Source organism: Argiope bruennichi, chromosome 3 (genome assembly GCF_947563725.1).
Source record: "Argiope bruennichi chromosome 3, qqArgBrue1.1, whole genome shotgun sequence".
NCBI lineage: Eukaryota > Metazoa > Arthropoda > Arachnida > Araneae > Araneidae > Argiope > Argiope bruennichi.
Genome location: NC_079153.1, coordinates 120,640,056 through 120,650,128, shown reverse-complemented (window position 1 = coordinate 120,650,128; position 10,073 = coordinate 120,640,056). Strand labels below are relative to the sequence as shown.

The window sequence follows — 10,073 nt, the reverse complement described above, 5'->3', positions numbered from 1 at the left end:
AAATTCCGCGATTAAATATTCGATGAAACAACGAAAACGGTTTGAATTTGAAGTCAACAATTCAATCTATTATTGGGAATTGTGCAAAATGTTTTTTCAAAGAATTGCCAAAATTTAGAAAAAATTTGCAGGCTATTAAACTAATATTATAAAAAATAATATTTTGAATTTTGAGCGGATTTAAAAACTATTTTTGGGCAATAATATTTTTGGAAGTTATTGTGAGAAAACCTCTAAACTCAGCTTATTTTTCATTAATTAAAATTTTAATTAAAGTTTTAAAACATCTCACCGAGTTGCACATTCTCACCTTCTAAACTATACATGTGTCAAGTTTGTTAATTGTAGGTAAAATGGCTTGATCTGCAGAGAACCAGAAATTTCTTTCTGATAATGCATGTGAATTTTTCGCATGTAGAAACTTCACTTTTATCTTTATTTATAGTAAAGATTAATGTGTGTTTGTGTATGTGTGTGTGATGTGTGTATTGGTGATCTACAAGTAGATCCTTTCCTTTAGAACTACCAAACGGCCAATATATACTTTCAAGGGTGGGAATGTGCACTTAGGAGCTATTATTTGAAATTTTAATTAGAATTTTTATTAAAAGTTAAATAAAATGTTAGTCTTTTTCCGCGATGGCTTCCGATAACATTGTACAATGCAAAATCGATTTTTATATCATTTTAAAAGTTAAAAGATTATCTTCTCAGTGATGTTGTACAAATGTTTTTCTATATTTAATCAATTAAAAAAAATTTTAAGACTAGTTTTTTAATTCGTTAAATATAGAAAAAATATTTTACAGAATTCTTATAAGGATCATAAGAATTCAGAACGAATATTAAACGTATCATGAACTATAATACAAATAAATAAATAAAAATAAACAAAACAAGAATTCTGGAAGAAGACCAAAGTTTTAATTAAAAGTCTCTATTAAAGTTGCAAATACTTTTTCGGCTTCGTTTTACAATGCAAATACTATCCTGTTTTTAACACAATCACTATTGGAAAAACAGATTTCAGGAAAGCAAACGATATATTTATTTACAAATATTGGGAAAATCTGTAAAAGATATAAATTTATATTTAAAATTCTATTATCATGAAGAAAAAAATTCCAAATGTTCCACTATTTTAAGCTAAAAATTAGGTCACATTATTAAAGTATATACATAATTTCCGAATTTCATAGGAACTAACAAAAAATAATAATAAAAGAAATGCATATTAAAATGAATAGAACTGCCTAAGGCCTCAATAAGTAAGATTTATATACCTACTATGAAAATTTGAATATAAAAATATCTTGCTGAAGAAACCATTAAAGCAAAGTTACATAAAATATTTAATTAAAAAAAAATTGGTATTTCAAACAAAAATTTTGAACATTTCATAGATTTACTGAGGGTTGCCAAAAGCTATTGGAAAAAATAACTGAATATGTGTATCAAATTACGCAAGACTGTTATCAATGGTTTTTCTTTGGAACTGACCCATTTCTACCTAAAATTATATTTCAAAGATTATTATTTTGGACTTTCTTAAGATACCCTCTCAGTCCATGGACCTATGTTACAATACGCTAGAAATTTAATAATATTCAAAGAAATGATGGAAAAGATTTCTAGCTTTTTACCAACAATTTGAAAATTCTTTGAACTTTTGTTGGCCGTTGTTTTCTTATGCAAAAATTTGGCGAGTTAAAGAGCATAACAGCCAGTCACAATAATCCCTGTTTATATGGCTTAGTTTTGTGGTCATGGGGTGACTGGCTGTAATTAAAAAAAAATACATGGAACTTCCATAGTCAGAATCCTTAGGCATTTTTTTTCATCAATAATGCCTGATCCATGAGTCTTAGTTTACGAATGACAGGTTCTTTGGCTATAAATCTTCACGTCTTGTTATGAATTAGTAACGTAATTTCTTTTTTTTAAATAACAACTTATGCCATAAATTTATTTTCAGCTTGCATTTGATATCCATGGCTGGCAATAGTCCGTTCCAAGTGGGAAACTCGTTTCCATGTGCTCTGCGCAAGACGTCATCGTTCTCGTTTCCCCCATCGAGATTATTAAAAATAGTGAAGACGATCGCAAAATTTCAGTCACAACATGCTTTCTGTTTAATTTCAGACACACGAATCCAGCGTGCTCTACTTCAGTTACACAAATCTGCGTAAATCCCTAAGTAAACACGGTTTCTTGATTTTGCAAAGCTGGGGGGTTCTAACGAGGTGGATGAGGGAGGATGCGGAAGTAATTATCGCGCGAGTGTGGCCTAGAAGGTGTAAAAGGGGTGGATGAGGGGGAAAAAAGAAGAAGAAAAAAAGGAACAAATTAATTTCGGACCGTTAGCAAATTTTATTTGAAGAAGTCCCGGCATCAGCAACCACGTGATGCAGCGAGGGAGTGAAGTGAACTTTAGTAGTAGTAGTGGCAAGTGAGGGCAGGCGATATTTTTAGAGGATCGTCCCGATTTAGCGACTGACATTGGATGCCTGCCTGGGCCGCGGAAAACCCCAAGAAGGGCGCTTGCCTCACACAAACCTCTAGAAGTAGAGACTGTGCGAATAGGATAGCAACTGCTCCGAAGAATCAATAATGTGAGTAAAATTTATGTGCCTTCGATCAATCTACTTTAATATATACCTGATTACTTTACCCTACGCCATAACTCACAGCAATTTGAATTGGTTCATTGGCTTTTTTTTAATTTTATTTCTATTTAAATAATTTTTTTTTGAGATTTTTAGTATTAAGTGGAACACGTTACGTTGCATGCTAGTAGCTTTTGCGATGAACACAAAAGAATGGTAAATATTTTGCACCCAAGAATGAAATGCTATGTTTGAAAATATCATGATGATATTTATAATAATACTTGTCAATATTTTTCCTGAAGTCTGTGGGAATAGTTATTCAACTTCATGTAATTATTTTGAAACTCAAAGAATTAACTCAAAATTAAGTGAATTTTTTTTTGAAATTCTTTTGATCCACCCTGAAATATTTCATTTTAATATATTTGAAAAGTCGTGTGAATTTAATACTCACACTTTATTTAGAAATCATGAGTAAAATCATGTTTTGAAAAAAAGATAGATTTTCACTTATTATATTCTTATTAAAATATTCTAACAAAAAATTAATTTTATATATATTCTATTCTTTATGAGAAATAAATACTTTCGATGCACTAAAAATCCCCCCCCCCCTAAAAAAAAGAAGAAAAAATGGAAAAAGAATCTCGCATATAAAATTCCGTTATAAACAAACTACCGAAAAAAAAAGAATTGCCAGAAAATTAAATTAAATTTTTTTTAAAATCCAGTTTTGCTCTGTCAAACAAGAGTATCGTGAAAAACGGGCTACAAAAATTTATATTTTCTGTTTTTATAATTATTGAATTTTATCATAATTACTAGAAAAATTCGAAAAGTTCTGTTTAAGTTATACTGCGTTTAATTATTAAAAACAGAATAATTATTAAAACAAATAATCATTAATGAAAATTATAATACTTATTCGAAGTATTATAATTTTTTATTTGCATAAGAATCTTATACAAATACTTATAAGATCAAACATTTTATTTAAATACAAAGAAACGGTAAGACGTTTCATTATTCAAAATTGTGCAGAAATTATATAAATATATAAAAAATAAATAAGTAAGTAAACAATTATGGATAATTCGGTGGTTTCTTAATAAGAGCTTGACAATTCTTAATACTCGCATTTCAGAATTACAACGTCAAAACTATATTGGAAACGTTAAAAAAATTCAAATAATTAATAATGGAAACTTTTAACAGTAATGCTAATATGGCAGGTACCTATCCACAGCAATAGCACAATGTTGAATCAATTGAACCTAATAAAATCTTTACCCAATAAAACGTACATTTTAAAATAAAGATTAAAAAAAATTGAACTTTTAACTTTATTTAGCTTCATAGAACTCAAATATCTAATTTTTATGATGAACTTAATCGCCTTGCTATTAAATTCCAAATATATTTAAATAATCAAAAATAAATAAGAGAAAACCTTATCTAAAAAAAGCGGTCTATAGTTTTAAGGAACTTACATTCGCACATTCTTTAAAAAATTGTTCTGTTCTTCTCTATTAAATATTGCTGTTATTATAATACATATGTGCCACAATAAGGAATATTCTATAAAACGTGCCATAGTTTTGGAATCCCTTTTTACCATTCTTTCTCTTTTTTCTTTCGTTATAATAAAAAAGAAATATAAATTTTCATTTTATGTTGCTCAAGATAACTGAGCGTCCATTTACGAATTAAAAAAAAATTCTCGCAGAAAAAAACAAAACAAAACAAAAACGTTTAGAATCGACAAACGAGAAAATCAAACGTTAAGTAATTAGTAAAATGCCAAATTTGACAGATTATTGGCAGTTTTTAAAGAATTTAGAACTGTCCGTTTTAGAGTTGACTATGATAACTGATGTGATTGATGCTAATTAACGAGCTTATTGAAGGCGTAGAAATGTAATTTATTACATTAAACAAATTTGTACAAATATTTCCTCTTTCGCACCATGTAATTTTTTTGCAATACTGAAACTATTAACTAAATAATACTGACATTTCTTTATATCTGAATAAGTAAAAGAATTTCAAAGAATAAATACTTCTGTCTCTATAAGACTCTTGCTGTCTCATAAAACTATCTTACGTTTCTGTCTTATAAAACTTTTACCATGAAGACATTTGTGTAATATTTTAGAAATTTATTATTTTAGAAAACTTGTCATAAATGCTAAATTTAGATACTGCATCCACTTTACAAAAAAAAAAATCGACATTAATAAACTTGGTTTAGTAAATTTTTTCATTTGTTATACAAATTTTCATCTACATTTAATTGCATAATACGTACTTTATATAATGCTTTATTTTCATGCCCTTTAGAATAAAAGTGTTTTAAATCGCTAAAAATTTTTTAAAAGTTATCTTCGAACATTAGTTATCAATAAAATATTGAATTATTTCATAGTAATATTTTGCAGCTTTAAAAACCATAATAGCGTGCAAAGTAAGAATTTAGAATTACAATCGAGCTTTTTTTAGAAGGACAATGTCCATATATTGAATAAAATTTCTATATATCGAACAAATTTTTTTTATTAAGGTTCATGAATAAATATTTCAGTGAAAAAGTACCTGAAGATTTTGTATATGAATAAAAATGCATACTTAAAAGTAATAAACACTTACTTGTGAGTCATAGTTCACAGTGTTCTTAACTTCATTTGCACATTTCTTTGTTTACCTGGAAATATCTTTAAGTGAATATGACTTCTAATGAAAACCTTAAATTTAAATAAAAAATTCAGCTTAGATGTAAAAAGTGGATGAAAAAAAATTTTTTTTGGAACAGCTTTGGACAATTATAATTTTGGTATTAAAATCTTTGAAATTGTTGGAAGCGACCGGAAAGGCAGTTTTGGAAAATTTCAAATAAATGTGCAAATTTCATACATTTGATGGCAAATTTCGCAATTAGTTAAATTTTTTAAAGACCTTCTTAGTCCTAAAAATTAATTATGCATGAGTGCATTTAGTAAGAAATGAAAATTTTGCAACATATATTTCTTTATATATCAAAATTTCTATTGAATTTTTTTCTGAATATATTAAAATTTCTGTATATAGAGATTCGATTGTATTTTTTTTATTGCTTCGGCACTGACATTTATTTTTTACATTTAAAAAAAACTACATTTTTAAACTCATCGTCTCAAAAATAAGCAAATGATTATTTATTCTATTATAAAGCACGAAGAAGTTTTTACATTTTAAATTTGAATTACTTTCTGGAATGTGACTGACGTAAGAGTGACAAATGAATAATAAAAGGACCCAGATTATAATTTTTTAACATATTACAACTTTGAATACAGGGAGTAACAAAATAAAAGTAACAAAAATGCTTTAATAAAAAAATTTCGTAATTCGTGCTTATTTTTCCTTAAATTCATATAAAATCATGCTTATTTCTTTTTATATCGTTGTACTGAATTAAAAAAAATATAAAATAATAGTTTGATTAGTTGCAAAATTTATAAAATTACAAACTTAAAAATAATTTTTATTGTTTAAAATTTAGCGAGAATTATTTTTCATTCTCTTTTTTTATTGATAACATAAAATTGACCTTTTTCGTAAAAAGGTAAACTAAGTAAAACTGCTGATAGTTCTCATTAAAATTCTATCAATTCATTTAATATAATCATAAAAAATCTTATTTCAAGATAATGTAATAATTGAAATAAACCCAAGGACTTAATTTTTATTGAATATTTGAATAGAGCTTATACTTTGGAAATAGTGATATCCTATTTAACTTTTCTTTTTTTTATGTGTGATCTTACAGAATTCTGTTAATGTTTTCTGGTTTATTTTTCTTCTGTATTCTTATTCGTATTGCTTTTAATTGTTCATTTTATATGTATTCCCTAGATATGGAAACTGAAAAACTGTGTAAAATTAGTTGCATTTTTGCATAAGATTAAGTTTTAAAATTCATTGGCACATCGATATAAAATAAAAATATTAATAAAAAAACTATCATTTTTAAATTTTATATTCATAATTATAGAAATATGTGCACATTCAATTAGTTACTCTTAACAAGGACACTTGGGATAAATCGATGCATGTATATATAATAAACTTTTGTTTAACGCAATCCTGCATAAAACGACGAAAAAATTACTAAAGCAATAACGCGATAAGCAGTCCTGTATGGCACCTAAGATAAATAAATCTGCCTCTATTCATATTTCAGCAATTATTGACAGTTTAAAACAACGGTCTCCTGAAAACTTTTTTTTTTTTTTTTGCATTCTTTCTTATGAATAATGTGCACCATGTATCCAAAGTGTAAAACAAAATGGAACTTGATGAAGACCATGAGTGCTGAGATATTTGTTTTCAGTCTCACTATATTTCATAGTATAGTAAAAAAGTCCTGTATGCATTTTAAACTTCTTTTTGTCAATTGATTGAAACCAGAATTTGATATAAAACTTTTATATAATAATCTTAACAAGACTATGTATTCAATTTCATTTATCCAAGATATTACGATTTTGAGTTGTTATGTTCATATGCATGAAAATGTAAAGATCGGCAAATGGTCAATCGTTTGACGGATTTGGTTTAAAATTTGATGCCAATCATTTTTTTAAATATTAAAAATGTGTACAACATTTTATCAATCAGGTTTTTTTGTATTTTTAATTATTTACTAACCTTCGGATTGTATTCATTATTCTCAGATAGACATACTTCCAAAAACGGGTCTTTGCTCACAATTTGGGAGAAATTTACAAATTTTGTGTAAAGACCACATAAAGAACTTCCTCATCGAGTTCAAAATGTTTTTGAGTTTCAAGTTCAAAGACAAATATGTGCTTTTCGGAATTCATGAGGTCTGAATATGGAGATACGTCAAAATCTCGAGTTCGAATTTTTTGATAATCACTGTACTTACTTTTTGTAAAAAAGAAAATTAAAAAAAAAAATTAATAGTGATCTTTTAAAAGACAGCATGATTGAACAAGTCACTGCAGAAAAAACAAAACACGCCTTAATTTTTTACTTACTACTAATTAGTTATTTCCTTATTTTGCTACATTCGAACTCGTGAAAGCAATCCTTCACAACCCACATTTGTAGGGAGTTATGTGGGAGTAAAAAAAAAAAAAAAAAAAAAAAAAAAACTGGGCTCTGTTCAAATTGAAGAATTGCCAATAACTGTCGTAATTTTACAAAGGATTTCAACGTAATATTATTTTTCAAGTACAGTTCTTAGTTACTTTGAGTTTTTAAAATCAAAATGTGCGCTCGTATTTTTTCCAAAGTTGATTTTTCGTCTAAAAATAAAATACTACGTAAAAGATAAAAACTTACAAAGAAATTATTTTAATATTTCTCAATTATCGAAATAGAAGAAAATGTATGCATTAAATTTCAGGAGCCTTACTGAACTTTAGTAATTCAAGAAATAAGTAAATTAAGCTTTTTTGTAGGTCCAAAGGAAACTCTCCACTTATAAACTGAATTATATCCAATACACAGCATTCAAAGTTTTAAAAAATCTGATTTAAATTCATGCATGAATAAGTAACTTTAAACTTTTATGAATTAAGTAAATTTGAATATTTTAAATCAAAGCAGCTGTAGTACTTTTTTGTATACACACACACACACACAATATTAAAAAAAATAGTAATATTTTCATTCAAATTATTTCAATGACCTGTGGGTCTTTAAAGGCCAGGGTTTGTTTATTGAAATTTATTGTAAAGTTTATGTTCAAACTTTTAAAAATTTTAGTTACTTTTTTAAAGTTTTGTTATTTTCTTGAAACGATCCTTAAAAAATTAAATTAGGTTAAAATAGTTTTTTTTTAAAGTTTACAACGGTTTTTGTGCGAATATATTATTAAACAGTTCATATTTCTTAACATTTTTGCTAAAATACTTCTTTAGAAAAGAATATTTTGAAATAAAAATTTGTTAATGTTAATAAAATGCGAAATAAATGTGTTAAAGTTGAAAGGAAAGCCTCAATTGTTGGCTCATGATGAGACGATAACTTATTATGAAAGTATAAATTATTCACTAATAATCATCAAGTAAGCAAGAAATCATTAAGTAGTGTTTTTTAAAGCTGAGTTTGATAACTCTTAACCTTAACGCACATTATAACACTAATAAGCAAAGTTGGAAGACAAATTCTGATCAAGTTTATTTGATAAGATGGCAAGTTTATCAAGTTTATTTGATTATTTCCTCAAAAATATATAAATAACAATTAAATGGCTTAAAATTGTAATTGCATAGGTTAATTTTCGTGCGGGTAATTAAATTTAAAATTATGAATGATGAGCAAATTCAGTTTAATTTATATCCTAGAAATTCCTAAAAAGATAACATTATAGCATATTTGTTTCTGAATAATGCTCTGAATTTTTTATGATACGTCAATTTCTAGAAAGCAAAGAAATTGTAACTCGTAGCACCGTAATTTTAACCCGTCCAATATTCTTCTCTAAACGTTAGCATTTCTATTATTGTTTGTACACTTATTTGTATTTAATTCGTTATGATTAATTCATACTGAACTTGTATTTCCATAAGATAACTTTCCCGAATTATTATCTGGTTTTGCAAGAAAATTATGTATATATATATATAATAGATATACACACAGACACACAAACACGTATTCACGCGTACACACACATACACACAAAAACACGCCCGCACACACATAAATACCCTTGCATATAAATTGAATACGTAGTTTAAATTTGAGTAAATTGGGCAACATAAATAACAGCAAACATTATTAAATTAATCACATTATTTGAATAAATGTCAGAATTATTACATAGTGTTATTCACTATATGATCAAAGGCACTTTTATGTTTTGATTGTTCTTCAGATATATTAATAATTAATATGAAGCGGTACTCTTTTAACTGCAATGATTGCTACTACTTTACAAAGACGGCTATAAAAATACATGTCTTGATTGGTCTGTCTCATTCCTATAGAACACCTGTTGAATGAACTGGAACACCGAATTAGAGCTAGATCACAATGTCTTATTTCGATGACGAAATTTATCAAGCTTCTTTTATAAGAATGCTGTGAAATTTTTACGAACAGGTCAAAAACTTGTATCTTTCATAAAGTAGCAACTTCATAATATTGCAGAAAGAGGTAGTCCTACTATGCATTATTAATGGACGTGCTAACAACATAAGGGAACACAAAATGTCTGCCGGTTTTTAATTGTGTACTATACAACAAAAAATATATAATGTTACATTCTACTTTTTATGGAAGCAAAGCAATTAATATAATAATATTTATTGCCATTCATAATGTGCTAGTTTAATTCAACTCAATTTGCAATCTGAATTAATGTGTGTACTGAGATATTTTGCGTACTTCATAGCATTCAATATAATTTTTCAAATATTTAGTATTAACATAGAACAGTTTGTGGGAAAACCT

The 10,073-nt window shown here is 26.9% G+C and overlaps 1 protein-coding gene across 4 annotated transcripts in view; it reads left to right on the top strand.

Annotated features, from left to right (window-relative positions):
* Positions 1–2,168: 2,168 nt before the first annotated feature.
* Positions 2,169–10,073, top strand: part of LOC129962499 (RING finger protein nhl-1-like) — a 38,370-nt gene continuing 30,465 nt past the window's right edge. The window contains exon 1 of one of the 4 annotated variants that reach the window (XM_056076243.1): positions 2,169–2,612. The gene's annotated coding sequence lies outside the window, so the exon portion shown is untranslated. The remainder of the gene's footprint in view (positions 2,613–10,073) is intronic. The other 3 variants (XM_056076239.1, XM_056076241.1, XM_056076242.1) reach the window with 3 other exon arrangements.